The following is a 14,103-nucleotide window of genomic DNA, read 5'->3' on the forward strand; positions in this document are numbered from 1 at the left end:
AGGAGATGTTATGCATACACATTTATATGATGAGACAAGCATCTTCAACATATTATTATTACACTATAGTGGTGTATCACATTACAATTACATTATCCACAACCATTATCATATTACATTACGTTATTAAATTTTTTATGTATCCATTGCAACTCCACTGCTACTTTACACTGACTACTACTGCACTGAACTCAGTTACTTGGGATTACTCCAAATTACTCTCTGTGATCAGACTTAAGCTCCCTCAAACACCTGCTATACTCCCTCAGTCGAAAATACTACCATACACTGAAAAAAATCATGCAGGAATTGAGCGAAAGCAGCTTTTGTTTTCTCATTAACTTAACATAAACATACATGTTTTATTTATTCAAGTTAATGAAATCTAAATGTTCGTGTATACATTTTATTAACAATTAAGACTTATAAACATGTTATTCTAACTTGAAGTCTTTTGGCTTGAAATGGTGAGTTGAATGGATGTACTGTACAGAGATCAACTGCAGACTTCCCAGCATGCATTGTTTGGCTGTAAAAGGAAAACATAGCTGTTTGTAATATTTGTCAGTGTGACTGAATAGTTGTTGGTTCAACTTAATATCTTAAGCCTATTGCAAATATTTTCTCATGTACAGTTGAATTAATATCAAGCTTGTTTGACTAGAAAAAGATGTTTTTAATCATTACAAAATTGTCTCAACATGTCTTTTCAGATTCAGTCGATTTTTAAATTGTAAGCAGCCTGGAAACTTACTTTAACATTTCTAAGCTTTTTTTTTTTTTTCCGGTAAACATTTCTATTTGTTTATTGATGCCGTGCGCTGTTGTCCTGTCCTCCACTGTGTTGTTGTTGTTTGCCGTATTGTATTCACGTATGCACTGTTTATCATGTATTTTGCACTGACTTCGAGAGAGACCAGTGTATACCCTTACCATTATGCTGTATACCTGAGTATAAGTATAAAGACAATTAAGTTGAATTAAATTGTAATATGCACATATAGCTTCACCACAACAAATAAATACAATGTCTAAAGGTCTACTAATGCTACCAGTAATGATCAATATCATAATTGATTTTTATGTTTTTGAGATTTTGAAAATGTATTTATTCATTTAGTTATTTATTTGAGATTTTTGAGACGCTCCTAGGCTTTGCTTCATGCCCCAGCCAAACCAAAATCCTCCTAACATTTTTGCAGACCCTCCTAACAGCCTGAATCTGAACCTCAGTCCACAGTAGGAGAGCAACCTCAGGCCACCTTCTTGTTTTGTTTCAAACATCTATTCATAGATTACTGGCCTTGAGTCAGGCAGGAAGGATAATAGTGAATTATACACAACTGGCTGTGGGTTGGTGTGTGTGTGTGTGTCCATATGTGTATGTGTGTGTGAGACACTGAAACAGGAGGGGAGTGCAGGGTCTGCCAGCTTGCTTTTGTGCGGATGAATAGCTAATTCTCCTCCTACTTTAAGACTTGGCAGCTTACCTCATTAAGTAAGAGTCTACAGGGAGACAGACAATGAGCGCTGGCCTTACAAAGATGCACATTTGATTACGCATCTCAGCTCTATGAAAACTCTCCCTCTTGCTCATGTTCCCTCTACTTTTGTCCTGTGTCCTTCTAGCAGTGTTCCTCAACCTTTATCGCACACAGCATGTCTTCTGTTTTTCCACATTTCTTCCTGTTTCTTTGCTTCTCTCTCCTGCCTCTCCTTTCCATTTTTCCAGCTCTGAGGTAGCGTGTTAGACTTAGACTTAATGGCATTTAATGTTGGTTGAACCGTGGCAACTGAAATAGCACTGATAAATAGTCACTGTGAGTTATTCTGCTGACAGTGTTAAAATAATGAGTTGCATTAAGTGGCAGTTTAGGACTTCTTAAATGTTGTTAAAGTTTAATTTAATTTCAAGCTTTTTTACCTGTGCTTTTACGTGTGCATTAGAGAGTGACAAAAAAGAGACAGGAGGTGAAAAAAGGAAGCACAGGGTGAGAGTGAGCGAGGAAGTGAATGAAAGGGTGTGAAAGAGAGAAATAAGATGCAAATTAAAGAAAAACAGCAAATCTCACTGGTCCTCTCGACTATTAAATAGAGTACGAGAACATTCAAATGTAATACCATCTCAATTTCACAACTCATCTATTTCTGCAACACTTTCTCCAGCTCATCCTCTTAACGACTTGACAGTCTGGCTTTTTAACACATACAAAATGATGTAGGGGCTCTCTGGGGAGACATGCAGACACAGAGGGGAATAAAAGAGGAGTCAGATCAGTTCATATAGAGCAGTGCACTTTCACTGTATGTCTGAGCGCATAGCTATAATTTCTGTGTCCATATGCTTTATCTTTTGCATTTTGTTCTTGTGTAAGTGGTTGTGTTTCTAATAAAAAGGCAAAGTCCTTCCACTTCCAGAGACCATACTTCAGAAGAGACATGAGCAGTGATCAATGATGAGAGACAAATCAGTTTGATTTGAATTTTGATTATGATTGTCAATTTAAAAGATCATTTTTACAAGTCAGGAAAGGTCACCATTTGTCATAAAACTGTTGAAGTATAAGATACGTATGAAGATACGTAATTAGAAAGACTGCACAGCCAGAAGTAGTGGAAGTGATGTCATTACTCTCTCCCTCCAAAAGCTAGTGTTAGCCACTGAAGCGTGTGTGTTTTCATACCGGGATGTAACAATGAAATAGAGATGAGATGAGAGATGTAGTTCACCAAGTTGTTTCACATAAAACTTAACTACAAACATACAACAAATTTCAATGTTCTTGTAAAAGTTATCTTTTAAATTGGCAAACATCTCATGTGTAATTTGTGACACAGTTCAAACAGGACAGATTTGTCTCCTGCTACTGACTACCATTCATAGTTTTCCCACATAAAGTCCCATGTGGCACACTGGAAGGGGAGGGACCTCACCTCTCCATAGACCCTTTTATAGCCAGCGGCATCAAAAAGCTGCAAGCGCACCCCCCCCCCCTTTCATCAACATGAGTTATCAAGCTGCAAACATTGAATTAGATGGTTTACCAGCACCAAAATCACCTAAATATTCCACTGGTAGACTCAAGTTGTACAGGATTATGACCGTTCCAGAGCTATTAAACATTTTAACTGAACTGAGGATACGATCACAACTGCTCATGTTTGCAGTGCCCACTGGCAAGCTGTTGTGGTCTGCCATACTTCTGTTACCAACCTGTGTGCTCATCTTGCTCATTGTTTATACACTGTAAAAGGGTCCTACAGGGATTTGACAGTAGGGATTTTTTCTAGCATTGAAAAAACAACAACATATTCCTACAGGCTGTAACTGCAATTTCCCAAATACTTACACTTTTGTATATTTATTTTATTTATATTACTTATATATTTATTTTTATTTATTTTAGATTTGTATGAGCTTACTATAGGTCCTTTAAGGAATAGAGCAGTGCATAATATGTGTACAGTACGCAAGTGAGGGAGAGAGTGAGAGTGATGGTGCTGCTAGTGGAACAGAGACTAAGCAGTAAGTTGTCAGTGTGGCATTAAATGTACAGTACAGATTATAGTGTGTCATTTGATAAAAACTGCAGTTTTTCAAGGCCAATATGAGTTTCGTTTGTTGTTTCAACTGCTGAAAAAGTGAAGGGGTCAGACCTGAAGAAAGCTGTGGAGAGGGTAATGGTAATATTAACTTTGTGCTACAATGTTGGCTACAGTGTGATCCTATCCCTTTCATAAGCCTTTTAATCCAGCCTTGAATTGCAGTGTCTTTTTGGTGAGGAGGTCCATAATGATAAATCCAACAGTTAATGTCTTCTGTGATTATATATCAGTTTTTGCGTCTTGAAAAGCATTGTTCTTAGCATGCTGTTAGCTGTCCATTACCACTTCTAAGATGCCTTGGGCTGTGTCTGTCAACCAATCAGAGGGTGTGTTCCTTATTTCTCAGCCAATCAGAGGCTGTTTTTCTGACAACAGCACAGGCAAAGACATGAACATGATGAATAGGACAGGTGGCTTTGAATGTCTGAATGACATGTACAGGTATCAATCTGTCAAGTAATTTTCAGTGGATAGAAAATCTATACCGTTGTACAAGCTGTACACTGAGTAGTATATCCAAGTTTTATTTCTGTAGTATTGTCCCTTGAGAAGATATAATAAAGTGGTTGCTGAAATGTGAGGGGTGTACTCACTTTTGTGACATACTGTATTTATAGGTTAATGTGCCCATCCCAAACACACTGCGCAGTTGAGTACCATAAGACTGACTCTTCTACATGAAATTTGCATTTATACTGGTAATGAGGTCAACCCCATGGTAGGCATCCTGTGACCGTCTTTGTGCCTACATACATATGGATGGCCTCTAAATCATTTGAATTCACCCGTGTGAACATTCCCGTGTGTGTTTGGTAGGCATAGTTTGCACCATGACTCATTGCCAGGCTGTGAAATCCCAGTTTACACTTCTTCATTTAGTTTCTTTTTCCCTGCAGGGGGTTTCCCTGTGTAGAAATTAACAGGGTTGACAGGCCCTCGTTGTTTCATCAAGCTGTCCTTACACCCCTTTTTTCTCACATCACAACCTCCACCCCCACGGCTTCTTAAATGAACACTTTGATTAGTGAGAGATAATTAATATGTGATAATTTTACCTTTTTGCAACAAGAGAGACAGATTTACTGAGCCTTTTGTGGCTTATTTCAAGCCGTGCTGGCATAGGCCGCTTAGCTCATTTGTTATCAGAGTCACAAATAATGTAGTGCTCTATTGTGTAAATATCATGCTGGATTCAAATTTACGCCATTTGGGAGACTTACATTTGTGTGGGAAATTCTACCCTAAAAACAAACTGCAAGGGAGGAGGAAATATAAGTAGCCTGTCCTCTATAGAAAACATTTCAAAATCAAAACTCATGGTCAGATAAGTTTGAACGAATTAAAAAAAATTAAACAAAAAAGAAAAGAAAAAGAATGCAGTAGCCAAAAATAATTTGACATCTGATAATTTCCAAAAAAAAAAACAAGGGAAAAGAAGTCATGAGTGGGTGGTCATTAAATTTGAACTTGATGTACACCAAGCTGCTAATGCACTCATCTCTCTGTCTCTTCTTCTTTTCCCTTATGGTGCATTCAAAAAGAAAGTGAAGCAAGTTTTTGCCTCGTGTCATTCACCCAAAGTAGACAGCTGGACTGTTAGTGCAGTCCCCTGTGGATTCGACCCAGAGACTGTAAATAAAGAAGTGGCTGGAGCTTTTGTGGTCTGAAAAGTTGAGCAAATGTGGAAGTGCTTTAAACCTACATACTTTCTAATGTCCAGCAGGGGGCGACTGCATTGGTTGCAGAAAGTAGTCTGATTGTATGAACCCTATGACAAACTGACCCTACTTCTCACCTGATTTAATCCATCAGTAAACACTTCTCTAACGAGTTTATGGTCTCAGTCACTTGTTTTAAGGCTTCCCCTAAACAACGTGCTGTTCGTTTTCTAATTTGTGGTCCCATTTCAAGTGAAAGAGATGATAAAGCAGGGTTGTGACATGAACTGTAAAACTAGGCAGTGTTGATCAAATATGGATCAAGATTGTGTTACTGCACTGACTATTTTTCACCTAAAAAATTTTCAGACACTCATCTGTACTGCAAATGTTCTGGCTGCAAAAAAACACAAGATGGCAATCCCCCTTAATGCTAAACTCAAGGCTTCAAAATGGTAACCCACAAACCAATGGACGATATGCTCGCACCTGATTCTCCCCTAAAAGTCAACGAACCTCCTACAAATAGCAGAGAACTATAATAACTACTATAATTGGGGACACAGTGGCTGTGTGTGCATTTCTGTGCAGCTCAGTGTCTGACTAAATTCAGCATACTTTCCAGTTCTTTCTGTTATTTCTCTGCTCTTCCCTTATGCCTTCATACATTTAAGAAGCAGATTCATATAGCATGGACAAGTGTGATTTTTTTGTCAATGCATATCTTCTGTGCCTCATGCCATGCTGAATTTGCATTGAACTGTGCCCTTTCTTTGTATGCATCACCTGTAAAAATTGCCTCACATGAACTTGTGAAGTCAGAGTTTAGAGTTTGTTCAGTAATCCCCACAACATTTGTTCAATAACTATATTTGTAACAAAGTTTTACATCATAATTTCTAAATAATCGATGCCCAAATGTTGGCTTGCTCATCAGAGCTCTCTGATCTTAAATAGGTACTGCACATGGGTATGTGCATGTTCATCTGCTTGTTGTTGTAGTTTTCAGCAATGTAAATATGGTGTTTACAATAAGGAATAAGTTCTAAATGTGTTGAGTACTCATATAGTGCGTATCCCAATGAAGACATATAAACCTTACATTCACACAGCATGTACCATAGCAAAATGTCATCATTCTGTACACCACACCAGAATAAACATGTATTTGTGTTTCTTTTAATCCCAAATTTCTCACTGCTTCTTCAGTTTCTATTCTTCATCCTTATTGTACTTTACTTACTGTTTTTTTTCTTCACACCTTTCTCTTCCCATCTGAGTCTTTCCACCTCATCTCTGTATCGACCTCTCTTTAGCCTCCAGCAGTGGAGTTTGTGCATCATTGAAGTTGTGCAGCTAGCAGCTGACCAGGCTTCAGATCATGAGTACACCCTGATTCTTTCTGCACAGTCACACAAACACACACACCCATTATCATATATATGAGAAATTAAAAATATTCATGATGAATTAGAGCTGTACATTAAATCAAATATATGAATAATTTATGTACATATGCAGATATACTCGTATATTCACACAGAGCCCAAAAAGAGAGCACATAGGCCTGTGCATACATGCAGACACAGTGCGCACATTCACAGATGATGACTTATTCACACACACACACACACACACACACACACACACACACACACACACACACACACACACACACACACACACACACACACACACACACAATATCAGTGAACTGCCAGATCAGTCATGAAAGAGATCCATTAATAGAGGATAATAGAAAAATTAACCTCACACTCCTTAGTGTTTGAAGAGGCCGCCTCCTCTCACGCTGTCAATCCAGATTTCTCTCTCACACACTTATACACACACACACACACATGCACACACACGTCACACTGTGTCTGTGTTTCTCATGGCTGCTCCCTCGCTCTCACCCTCTTTCACACATTCTTTGTCTTGTTGTCTCTTTGTTGACAGTCTGATGGAGACACAGCTGAAAACACCGTCTGGCTGAAATGCCTGAATGTGTGTGGCACAGACACACACAGACATGCATGTCAAGAGAGGTATACGGACTATCAGTCTGTTATCCAACCAGCTCTCTGCCTCTTTAAATATGTCATTCACTCACGCTGGTCACTTTGACTGTATCCTTCTTGTGGCCCTTTCTGTATATCTTTCTCGCCCTCCTCCTGTCCCTTTCTGTGTCACTTAGGCACACCCACACACATGGAGACACACCCATAAACACACACATTATGTCCGCTGACCTAGTGAGGGAGCCAGACAGAGATGGAGGCAGCGAGACAGATTTTTTTTACCTGCAGTGGGAGCAGCTGAATTCTTCTGAGTCACACTTCAGCACCTCATTGATCCAGTGTGTGTCTCTGGGTCCAGACAGTGTGTGTGTGCGTGTGTGAGTGTGTGAGTGTGTGTGTTAGGGCATGCTTTTAGACTAGTTCATTTTTCCTGTCGCCCATCTCCTTCACATCGTAAAAAGGACAAGTGTGTGCGTTAGTGTGTGTGTGTGTGTGTGTGTGTGTGTGTGTGTGTGTGTGTGTGTGTGTGTGTGTGTGTGTGTGTGTGCATAGACCCTGTCCATGCATGAAGAAGCACATTTAACTTACTTCTAAAGCTGCGACTCCTCAGCATTATTAACTCATCTCTCCCTGCTAACACACACTCTATGCATATTACATGAGCATAGTTTTTCTTTCTTGCTATATTTCACATAATTATGCATATGCTGTATGAGCAGTGTGTAAATGTTTATATGGATGAATGTGAGCGTATTTTGGTGTTAAAAGGGCACAGTATATTTTAACTGCAAACCATGTAAAATATACACTGCGGGATAATATACTGTATGATTCTGTGTAGTCAGTTTGGTCAACTGAGGAAATCTCTTACAATTTAAATACACTGGAATCCTTTACATTGTTAACAATTTTACCCATGACTCTTTTCCATTTTAAATTTCTTAGAAGAATATCATCCAATATTTAACAAAAGAGCAAAGACTGACAACAAGCCCCAGGTATATAAACATATTTGTGTATTAGAACTTTTTTTTCTCCTGTCCTCTCTGATAATGTCATATATTATAATCCATGCATCACAGGGGACATTTGGCTTGAGAACACGTACTTTAACTTTTGATACTTTAGAAGGGATAGCTTGGATTATTTCATATGAAGTTGTATCAACAGTCAGTGTGTTACTTACAGTAAATGGTGGTTGGCACACTCCTAATTTGAAGAAGCAGAGAGGAGTACCAGCACAGAAGCTAAGCAATGAACTGCTGTGGACAGAGTTAGCAGCAAAATGTATTTTAGCGATTTAAAAAAAGGCCCACCTAAAAAGTTAGTTAAGTGTACACTATATTTAGAATCCTCACTGCTTAACCTTGACAGCCTTTTCCAACAGGAAACCGCCGTTATATACTCAGAATATTTTTCTCTTCAAACCAACCAGATTCCATTGATGCATTCACTCATTTCAGCTTGCAGAACATAGGAGAATGCTGGTCTCCCACTGCCCCAGTATGTTAGGGTTTTTTTTTGTGCTATTGTGTGATGCTAGTTTGGATTCACCAAGGTAATATGATAACACAAAGAAACTAACAGATTCAAGCAGTGGTAGACCACCAACTCCCATATTCTGCAAGGTAAAACTGCTGATTTTGTTCATGGAGTCTGGTTGTTTTGGAGATAACAATATTTGGCTTATATAATGGTGGATCCTTGTTGGAAAACACTGCCTGTCTGCAAGAACTTAATAATCTAAATATAGTGTACACTTATTTATTTTTTCAGCTGGACCTTTTTTAAATTTTTAAAATTGGTTTTGCTGCTGACCCTCTCCACAGATGTTCATTGCTTAGCTTCCATGCTGGTGGCCCTCTCTGCCGCTCCAAACTTTTTAATTCAGTAGGACTTTCAGTTGTTGTGAATGGAGTACTTTTATGTTGTTGCATTAGTGCTTTTACTTAAGCAAAGGATCTAAAAGGAGTACGAGGACCTTACTCATGAAAACTTTAACAGGATCCATTGCTGTTTGAGAAGTTGAAACCTCTGACCTTTCTTTGACGTGACAGTCTCTTGAACCAAAAGGTCGCTTTGCTACCTTTTCATTGAGTCTCCTGTTATACAACATTCTGCTACGAAGTCTCTTCTTTCTGAATTACATACAGTTACGGTGATTTAGTGGGTGCAATAGTAGATAAACTGCCTTTTTAAATACAGTACAATCAAACATGAGTCTTATGTGCAAAGGGCAGGGCCTTAATGTCCTCAAATATTTTTGTGCCCACAGCAGCATCGAGTGGAGTTTTCTAGAAAAATAGTAGAGAGCAAAGAGCAGATGGAAGGATTTCTTTGAAAAATCAACGTGTATTAGAGAAGAGGACATTATTTCTTGGGAGGAAATGTGGTTTGTTTAGGAAAAAGATAATTTTGCCTGCATTGTGGAACTGGCATAACTGGCACAGAGGGGGAAAAAAGTTGGAGCAACTGAAATGGAAACAGCCAGGCTAGCACTGAGAAAAGAAGATTTAACAGCCATTAGTGGCAGAGGGCCTGGTGAGGAAGGAAGGATTGGATTCCAAGTATGTTGCCGAGCACAAACTTCCCTGGGATCGGGCTGTTGCTGCCATGTGGGACTCACACAGTAATTGGAGTCATACCAAATTCTTTGCAGCCTGAGCAGGAGTCACCATGGTCTTGTCAATAGAAATGATCAGCTCAGTCTGGCTGAGTTTGAATTTGTGGTGGGAGACATCCAGTGGGAATAGCACAACTAAAGCGGAGTGTCAGAGGACAGGAGGAAAAGCTGATTTTACTGTGGCGATGTCAGAGCGTGCAGCACTGTAGCAATTATAGGGAAAGTTATGGGATGCATCAGTGCCTCTATGACTTACCAAACTGTTACTCTTAGGATTGGATGAGCTGAGTAGAAGCAGAACAGCAAGTGTGCACATTTGAGACACACATCTATTATAAATATCTACCTTATCCCCTGTCTTTTGTGTAATTAACCCACAACTGGAATAACTGGAATGGATAAACGTAATTTGTGATGACTGATATGAAAAGGGATTTATGCAATAAATCAATCAATCAATAAATGAAGTCATACATCCTATAAATTGTTCTAAATACATAACGTGCACAAACTTGTTAGACTCTGATTGCTCATCATGCAATGTAGACATTTACCAACATTTACCGTACACACGGAAGCATGCACACACACGCACATATGTACACACACACTTCTGCTGCATGCATTACCTGATAATGGCATGCTGTGGGTGTACTAAGGTGTTATGGTGGAGTGGCTGACCTAATGCATTAGATTGAGCTCACTGTCAGGTCTTTAAGTAGCTGGGATCAGAGGCAGATACACAGCTAATGGATCCTTCTCTCCGTGGGCGGAATAACACAGCAATAGCTGTATTAAAAGTGGTTGCTAACAAAAAACACCCCCAACTTAACTTTGAAAAAACGAGGAGACGTTTGGACTGGATAACATCTTATCTCATTACATTTTTATTTTCATGCACAGCCAATTCAACTTATTCAAAGCTGTTTGGGATTTCATTTTGGAAGGTTATACAAAGCTTTCTTACAATTAACTAAAAATGGAGAAGTGAAAGAAATGGGTCTTTAATTTCTATTAGAGTAATATTTCTTGAGTCCATGTTGTGGCATCAATGGGCAATAATACCTTGTGTTGGAAATAATGCAGTTTGTGTAGTACAATATCACTGGACCAAGAATGTCTCTGTGAGTAGATCTTAGTGCTGGAGATGACCTAGACTAATGCATTTAGCGGGAAGAGATTGTAGCAAATTATTCTTCTGACAGCTGCTTTGCTCTTTTTTGGTTTAAAAGCAGGGATTGAAAAGACAAAGACTGGTACCATCTAAGTCCTGAGGTAGGTTGACTGGCTATATGCCCAGAACTGGCTGTAAGCCCATACCCACTTCAACTGACAATAAATGGAAGTGTGAGGAAAGATATGCGCTGATATGGAAAACTAAAATACTATGATGAAATTGTGATTAATAGGTTTTTTGCTTCTATAGCACAAAGCAAATATCTGTGCAACACTGATCAGTGATGAGGCATGCTTTAATCACATTTAAGCAGACAATATTTTACCAGGAAAACAATGACCGGATCTTTAACCCTGAGTCTGACTTTGTTTGCTTGTTTTCAGTCTATTACCAGTGCTATATTGTAGGAGCAATTAATTTTGTGATGAAAACCTTCCAGATGGGAGATGAGCCGGAGCTTTGTGTTGATACCAGGCTGAGTTTCCCATTACTTGGTTGGATTCTAAAAATTCTGATCTGGGTATATCAACATAGAGTGAGGATGGCTTGATTGAGGTACATAGGGTTGTTCTGCTACCAATAGCACTTTATTAACCCTTTGATGCACAACATATGAACACCCCTTCTAATGCGCAACATGGGTCAAAAATGACCCGCATTCATTTTCTATGTGTTTTCAGGCTGGGTGAGTGTTTCTTTGCTGTATTTTTTTAAAATCAATTTATTTTATTATTAAATGTCCCAATTATAATTTTAATATCTTGTTTTTGATTAGTATAAGGTCAATGCTTCCATTGTCTGTTTATTATTTTAGGAATAAAAATAGATTTTGGATTACTACACCACATGAGTCAAAAATGACCCATTTATCCAAGTGTGATTTTGAATTAAATTACTTCATACTATAACAATAATTTGCTTCAACTAATCACTTTAGCAATGCTTTGGGCCAAATAATCGTACATTTTATATTTGAAATGTGTTTATTTGTCGTACACAAACATGGACATTCTGTAGACACATACCTCTGATAACAGTTGAACAGTTGATATTTTAACCATTTTAACATCTGATTTGTGACCAAATAAAATATAACAACTGATCACAGTACATATTGAATAGTTTAACAATTGTAATCTTATTTGTGACCAAATACAATAAAACACAACTGATCACAGTTTTCATGATGCATTTACAGAAGCTTGTAACTCTCTGAAACCATCTAATGATGCACTGACCTGCTTGTAGAACCACTCTGCTACACAAAGTCTATAGAAACACCTATAAAAACTTCAGCATAGAAATACAATCAAAAACAAAAAGGACAGCTGTTGTCATTTTCTGATGTAACTGTATTAAAATCACTGCATAAAATTAGATTGAAGCCAACTGTAAGTTGTTCTCCAAGTCTGTTAAATAACTGAGATTTCTTTCTGTCTTCAGGAGCAGTATTTTTCTATTAATTATGTGGTATTTTTCACCCGGATAAAAACAATCCAACTTAAGCTACTTAACTTAACTTAAGCTAACTTTAAGCTACCTGGAATAATGAATAATTATAATAACATCTTGAGATTTAATTTAGTCTTTCTCCTGCCGTCACCATTACCGCTTTTTGTTTGAATGAAAGAGGGAGAGTTTGCTTGTTCTTGTTACAGAGCGCCTGGACGTATTTCTGCTTTTACATCAGTCCCATTTGAGAGGAGCTACTGTGATTGGTTTCTTTCTGTGAGGAACACAGCATGTGACCAATTGCATTTTAGAAAAGAAGAAACAGCTGACTTCAAAGCTCAGTCAAAAAGTAACAACAACCTTCCTACAAATGTAGTGGACTCAAAAGTACAATATTTATCTTTGAAATGTAGTGGAGTGAAAGTAATAAGTTTCCAAAAAAACAAATACTCAAGTAAAGTACAGATACATAAAAAATGTACTTAAGTACAGTACTCAAGTAAATGTACTTCACTACTGTCCACCACTGAACATAACACATCTGATCACAGTAGACTGCTAACAGCCATTTCAATTCTTACATCCCTCACAAATGACCACGATTTTCGATGAACAGCCATGATCTGAATATAGAAAAGCAAATGCACAAAATATTATCATCAGTATACAGAGACAAGCTTGATAGTGAGGCAGCCAGGGTTTATTATGATCTTGAGGCATTTCTAGTGACAGGATCTGTCAACTGTCGCACTAGTTTAGCTTTATTTTGGTGTCCTAGCTAAGATAGCTTGCTAGCTACAATATAATATGCTATAATACAATATAGCTAATTGTATTGAATATATTTTCCTCTCTGACAAGTAATGGACTTTTTCTCAAGGTAGCAGTTACTTTGACAAGTCTAACTAGATAACTAATAGGCTAGTTATTATTCTTTCTGAGATAAGTAGTCTAATGTACTTATTTAATAGACTGTATGACTAATTCTCAAGGTAACTTAAACCCTTATCAATTATCATATACTTATGTTTCACAAGTCATCAAATGTCAACATCTAACTAACAGTAGCCTATTGAAAATGTTTCCCTTTCTGACAAGAAATGGAGCTACTTAGTCTTCAAATTACCTTAAACATAATCAATAATTATGCAGAGTTATCACATCAAATTTCTTATCAGGTAAGATGATAATTATTGTAAAATAAGACTTACATGTTTCAGGTCTTCAAATAGTTCTCCACAGTGGGCTACAGTAAATACTGTATGTTACACAAATGTGGGTCATTTCTGACCCATGTGTGAAAACTTCATGAAGACTGACAAAAGCTATGCTTATTCATAAAGGAAGAACAGAACACTTAATATGATGATTTGTGCTAAATAAAACAATTAAAATTTACTGAATAGTTGGATTAATAAATGATGAAATACATAGATTATAAACATTCAGCATAGAAACACTCAGCCATACATGAAATAACATGGGAAATGGATATGGGTCATTTTAGACCCATGTTGCGCATTAGAGGGGTAGTGATATAAAAAGTGTTTTTATTCAAAATGTAAA

At 37.7% G+C, this 14,103-nt stretch overlaps 1 protein-coding gene across 2 annotated transcripts in view; it reads left to right on the plus strand.

Moving 5' to 3' along the window:
• The window catches only part of mdga1 (MAM domain containing glycosylphosphatidylinositol anchor 1), a 256,196-nt gene that overhangs the window by 194,371 nt on the left and 47,722 nt on the right, over positions 1–14,103 (plus strand). The gene's annotated exons all lie outside the window — the stretch shown is intronic.

Source organism: Lutjanus erythropterus, chromosome 1 (assembly GCF_056507025.1).
Source record: "Lutjanus erythropterus isolate fLutEry1 chromosome 1, fLutEry1.hap2, whole genome shotgun sequence".
NCBI lineage: Eukaryota > Metazoa > Chordata > Actinopteri > Lutjaniformes > Lutjanidae > Lutjanus > Lutjanus erythropterus.